At 42.0% G+C, this 6,000-nt stretch overlaps 1 protein-coding gene across 4 annotated transcripts in view; it reads left to right on the top strand.

The window, feature by feature from the left end:
• Nucleotides 1-6,000, top strand: part of TIAM2 (TIAM Rac1 associated GEF 2) — a 163,101-nt gene that overhangs the window by 68,340 nt on the left and 88,761 nt on the right. The window lies entirely within an intron of this gene.

Raw genomic sequence — 6,000 nt, 5'->3', positions numbered from 1 at the left:
TTTTAAGAGTGGTGATTAATGGCTTTTGCAATGCAATCAGAGTTTGCAACTTTGTTTATGCTTGTTGCTGATGTGGTCACTGAGTTAATTTTGTACACTGGTGACTTCATTCTGGAAATCACGCATTTCTTTCTCTTTAGAGTGGATGATTTGATAATGTTATACAATGTATAGCAAGTTACAATTTAGAGGCAAGAGCTGGAGTTTCTTTTATCTGATCACTTTCAGTGGGAAAGGGGTATCCACATACTGTGGAAGGACGGACTCTGATTAGGGCAGTCTGTAGCTGTGAAGCTACAAAGCAAGTTTCTTAGTGAGGAAACCTAATCCTCAGTGTACTCTTTTTGTTCTTTTAATGTGTAAGTAACATGCTGGTACTACAGGAAAGAAAGCCTTAAGCTGTCTTACTGCTGTAGAGCTCTTGGCATGCAAAAATCAAGGTCTGCTTTCAATTTTGCAAGGGACTGTGTCTCAAGTTTACTTTTGGTGTCTAACTCCCAGATCCTCTGTCCTCTTCAAGGAAGTCCCATGGCTTAAGGTAGGAAAGCATTTACTTTGGAATCGACACCCTCAGGTATTTATGAATGTGTAAACTGAGAAGTAGAAAAGACCATGCCAATTGTGGCCTGCTTTCCCCGCCTGCTTGTGGGGCAGGCTGTGCAATAGGTGACAAGCAGGGAGTTTTGCAGCCACCCCAGCTCCTGTCCCTCAGCCTGAAACAYGCTGTCCTGCCAGTTGCTAATGGAGGTTTTTTTCTGATGCCATGGGTTAAGAGTTGTTCCAATAGACTTGGAATGTGTTATGCCAGAAAGAGTCTTTGTGGGCAGAATGTGTTAATCTTCCTGTTTTGGATTGTTCTTTCTTTCTGCCATTTGCTTCTCTTCTTTGGTGGCTGCTCGTGGTGTTGTGAACTGTGTCCTAGTCCAAAAATAACCTTTATCCTGTTTTCTCCAAAGCTGATGTTTTGGCACCTACAGTTTTGGGGGGATAYGTGTGAGAGAATGAGAATATCCCCAGAGCTGCCTGCTGACCGTGGTTGTATTTGACAGCATGAGGATTGCTGCTGAAAACAGACAAGAAGAAGGGCAAATGTTCCTGGTGGGGAACTGGGAATCCCAGCTTGACAGAAAGCCCAAACAGGACTGTTTGCCTCCTGGTGTTGCCATAGGTAAAGAGGGCTGAGGCAGAGACCTCTTCAGGAGTTTGTCTGAGCAGAGCCTGCAGGCTTGAGCTCGGTCTCTAAAGTGTTGTCACTCCACAGCCAGGGCAGGCAGCGATGTTGGAGCCCAGGCTCTCCTGCCTGGACTGTCGTGGCTCCTTTCAGGTTCACCATCCTCCCACCCGTGGCCTCAGGCCTTGAAATCCCCAGAAAGCGCCGTGTTAATCTGCACCAGGAGCTGACAGTGTGCTTACAACCCCAGTAGGTGGAGARGATCTTTCAGATCACTGAGTTAATTTCCCCTCGAAGGGCAGGAAATAGACCCTTGGACCTATCAACTCTTTAACTACTGCAGCTACTGCATTAAGCCAAGATGCTAGCTGGMGTTCCTGGTGGGTTCTTTTTCTTTTTTAAACAAGCTTAATGGCTTTTATTTAAATGGATGTGCACTTTAGCCATTGTGTATAAATTCAATAACATTTACAAATGGTGAAATTTGTTTTTCCTGCCAAAGAAAAATAAGTCCCTAGAGATTTAGATTGTATCAGCACTGGTGTAATATGATAAGGATCTTCAGGCTTGACTCAACCTTCCATATTGCACTAACTTGAAAGCTATAAAGCCTAATTTAATRAAGCTGCCAGTGTCTTGGACCTAGAGTGATGGGTTGGGTAAAAGAAGGAATCACATCCCAGGTACTGGACATGTAATTCTGATGTGAAGCACTGTAGATCTATTGGAATTGGTGTTATTTTAACAGAAGGAACCAGATAAGGCGAGTGTCCCTTTCTTGCTTAAACTGTGAAATTAGAAATCCATCTGAAATGTAGGTATAATTCACAGCATGAAGTGTCTGGGGTCATAAAGGCTACTTCTGTTTAATGAGAAAAACAATTGGCTTTAATCTGATATGTAAGCTACCAAACAGTTCCTAATACAGGAGACTAGAACTCTACAGAGACTAATGAGTGAGTGAGGAATTCTGGCTTCAAATTGAATTTTTAAGGCAAAATGGTCCTTTTTTTTTTAAACACAGGCATACTTGTGGTGTTTTGGTTATTCATTCTTTGAATAGAGTGGTGTATAATGCAAAGTATCCCGCCAAGAATACCATGGTATAATTATTATGKTATATTTTTATAATAGGAATGTGATTGAGATTGCAGGAATAAGAAATCTGCTTCTGATTTGTGGAAGCATGTGACCAAAGTACGTAGTTCGAAAAAATACAGTAAATTGTTTCCAGTAAGAAACTGCACATTTAATCCAGCTACAGTGTTGTGCTAACCTGCCCCCCTCATTAATTTCACATATCCGTCCATACACAGCCGTGCAGGAAGGGGAGGGCAGGTTCACATTCTAGCATTCTGTATTACTTTCATATTAAAAGCCAAAGTAGATTAAAAGTTAATTAAAGCTTCAAACCTGTAATTGTGTAGCCCTGTAAGAATTCACAACTTACAGTGAGTCTTTGGAAAACTTACGAGCACATTAATATCTGAAAGTTAGTTATATATCATTTCAAAGATTTTTTAAGCCATTTAAAATGGACAGTGTTTTAACCATTAGGTGAAAGAGGATGTAAAAGTAGCTTGAAAGAAAATACAGGAATTGCTCAGGCAATTCAAACAAACAAAAAAAAAATAACACAAGAAGCCTTTCCTGATATAAAAAGCCACCAGTGTAATTGCTGCACATCAAAGCACGCAACATTTCTAACTTGGTCTGCTGTGAAAATAAGTTAGTAATTTCTTATAAATCAGGCGACTTTCTGTTTTGTTTTTTATTGTTCTGAAATATTTTCAGATTCTCCATTATCCCAGCCCTTTTAGTTCCAATGACAGTCTCCTGGGGTGCACTAAGGAGCAGCTGCCTGTGTAAGGACCCTGGTGCTGCCTTTTCCCTTCTCTGTGCCCCCCTGCTCCACGTGCACAGTCCAGAGGTGRCCCCACTCTGGTTTTAAACACAGCAGAAAGCAAATGACTCCTCTTGCTTCATCACTAGAGAGTAGTTGATAGGATGTAGTCTGCCCTTAAAGGCCCTTTGTATGAGTCTTTTTATCACTGCAGAGTTGAAGCTCTGCCTTTCTTTTGAAGATGCTTAAATTTGAGTGGGTGTCTGTGAGGGACTTGTGCCCAGTGGCAGGCAGGTATTCCAGGAGTGGTCCTTTCCTGTCTTGAGAGGAACTGCAGTGGGGAGGCTAACAATGCTTCTGTTAGGGAAGAAAATCAGATGAGTTTGTGATACATGCTTGATGCTTGAGCTACAAGTAAAAATAAAATCCTGAGTTAGTTTATTTCTTTCTTTCCTCGAGGAAAGGCTTTCTTAAAAAGTTTAAACTGWGTCCTGTTGTGTCATTGTGAAGAACTGAGAAGATGGAGGTTGCTCTCTTTTCCCAGGTAACAAGTGGCAGTACCGAAGGAAATGCCCTCAAGTTGTGCCAGGGGATGTTTAGATTAGATACTAGAAGAACAAGTGTTCACTTGGAAGGGTGGTCAGGAATTGGAATAGGCAGCCCAGGGAAGAGGTGGAATCACCATCCCTGGAAGTGTTTAAAAGGTGTGTGGATGTGACAGTATGGTTTAATGGTGAGCTTTACAGTGCTGGGTTAACATGATCTTAGAGATCCAACCTTTATGGTTCTATGTAGGATCTTATTTTATAGCACTAGACAGCTAGCTCTAGCTCTTATCTGTTTTTTAGCTCTTAATTTAGCTCTTTTTTTAAATGGTTTTTCTTTTTTAAAGAAAGAAGGTTTTAAATTTAGGCCCTTTTGCTGTGCATAGAGAGTTTTGTTCATTGTAGTACTGACGGCGCTCATAAGTTTCTGCATTTCTTAATGAGCCCTCACTCTGTAGTACCAATTTAATGGGATGATGTTAGCCTCATCTGCATCCATCTGTACTGTTATTTTTTAAATTTTATTTTATTTTTTATTGTGTTTGCCACTCTGGCACAGGTGACATGTTTAGTAAAGTCAGACTCAGCTTCCCTGTAACTCTTTGGTAGATTTTTTGGAGAAGCTTCAGCTGGAGAAAGTTGTTAGTAGATCAATTATTATTCATCCGCTAGTGAAAGTTTTTTTCCCCAGCCATCCAGAGGAATAAAGGCATCAAAATACATCAGAGACTTAGCTTTGGTAAATGTGTTTGTCTCATGAGGGTGACTTCTTGTTAGGGTTCACTTTAGCTGAGCTCTTTCATCATCCTAGGTGGTGAGATTGTCAGTCCCAGTCATGTAAATCTGCTGAACCTCCCTAGGAAGATGCTGCCACAGTTTCTTGCCTTTTTTTGGCTACTGTCGGATGCTTACCATGGTTGTGGAGCTTTCAGCCTCCTGATGGCTGCCCACCTGGAAGATTGCCATTTTCTGACCAGTAGTTTTAGAGTCTCATCCCGGTTAGTGTGACTCTATGGGAAGCAGATGGCTGACAGTAGCAAAATCATTTTTGGTGTGTGTTGCCACTGTAGCAGCTGAGAGCAGTGCAGGAGCCTGTCTCCCTTGACTCAGATCTCCCACCAATTCATAACACAGTAATTCCTTGTTATATCTCACACACAAACCGAGTACTGGGATATTGTTACTACATGATTCAGTTTTGCTTGAAATATGGTTWGTGAGTCAAGTTTGGAAACCTTGAGAGAGATTGAGACTGGAGAGGAAAGCACCCCTGCAATTGCTGAGCGCTTCTTGTAGGTTTGTTCACCTTAAAGAAAGCAATTTTCTCCTCTAGCATTCATAAAGCAGTCCAGCTGCAGTGGTAATGATGAGGGAGTAGAGGTGGCATGCGCTTCCCTGAAACAGCTTCTGAGCTTGTATGTTTGTTTTTTGAAGTGAAAAAAATCTAGGAGAACTTTATGTGGAGAAGCCCCAAGGTGGGGAAATACATTTTTAGCTCTAGGGTTATGACTGGTGTTAATGTTTGGGTGTGGTGGGGATGGTGGGGTTCCCGGATTAGTATGTTTGCATAGCTGGGTTTTTTTGAATGTGTCAAGGGGAACCAGGGTGAAGATTGAAAACTTCTTTTTTAGGGAATGTGGTTATAATTGAAAGCAAATAAACTCTTAATAGTCATCTTCAGGCACCGTGAGCTGCTTTCTAATTATGCTGATTATAATTGCTGAAAATATTCATAGAAACTAGTTTTACTTACAAGAGGTATTCAATCCCTCTGCACAGGAAACGAGAAAAGCACATTGTCTTCTGCAACAGTGGATAGCTGTGAGAAATACAGCTGAAGCTGAGCTCTGACCCCTGCACTGTCATTTCCAGRGTTTCCACAGACCAAATAGTGTAAAACACTTGAGTGTGTTGGAGTGAGCATGGGCAGAGTTTGTCCACGACCACCTACTGCCCCCATATCATGCAGCCTTTGGGAATAAGCTGACTCGCTCTGCTCTTGCTCCACCAATTGCAAGTAACAGAAATAAAATTGCTTCACACAAGTGTGAGGCCAGAGAAAGGCACAGCAGCTGATTTCCAGGGCGATGGTCTTTGTGCAGCCTCAGAGATGCCCTGATGGGTTATCACAGTGTGCGCTGATGTTGAGTCTATCACAGCTTTCTGAATGGCTGGGATGCTGAGAAAAATCCCTTGGGGCTATTTCTATGGAGTTTATTGACTGCTCTGTTGTAGTGCAGACTGATTCCTGCACAGACTGAGGCACTGTTTTGTAGACATTGTACCCTGAGATAAATTTATTCTCTCACCCATTGTGTGGCCTGTGTATCGGATCAGATGTGTACAATGGACCCTGGTGGCCACAGCTCAAGCCTTGACGAATTGAATGTCTGTCCTTTGAGGTTCATGACAGCAGCTTGCTCGCTACCTACTCTGTTAAA

This window comes from Malurus melanocephalus, unplaced genomic scaffold (genome assembly GCF_030028575.1).
Source record: "Malurus melanocephalus ecotype Western Australia unplaced genomic scaffold, MMel_1.1 scaffold_43, whole genome shotgun sequence".
Taxonomy (NCBI): Eukaryota; Metazoa; Chordata; class Aves; order Passeriformes; family Maluridae; genus Malurus; species Malurus melanocephalus.
This window is presented reverse-complemented; position numbering and strand designations above follow the sequence as displayed.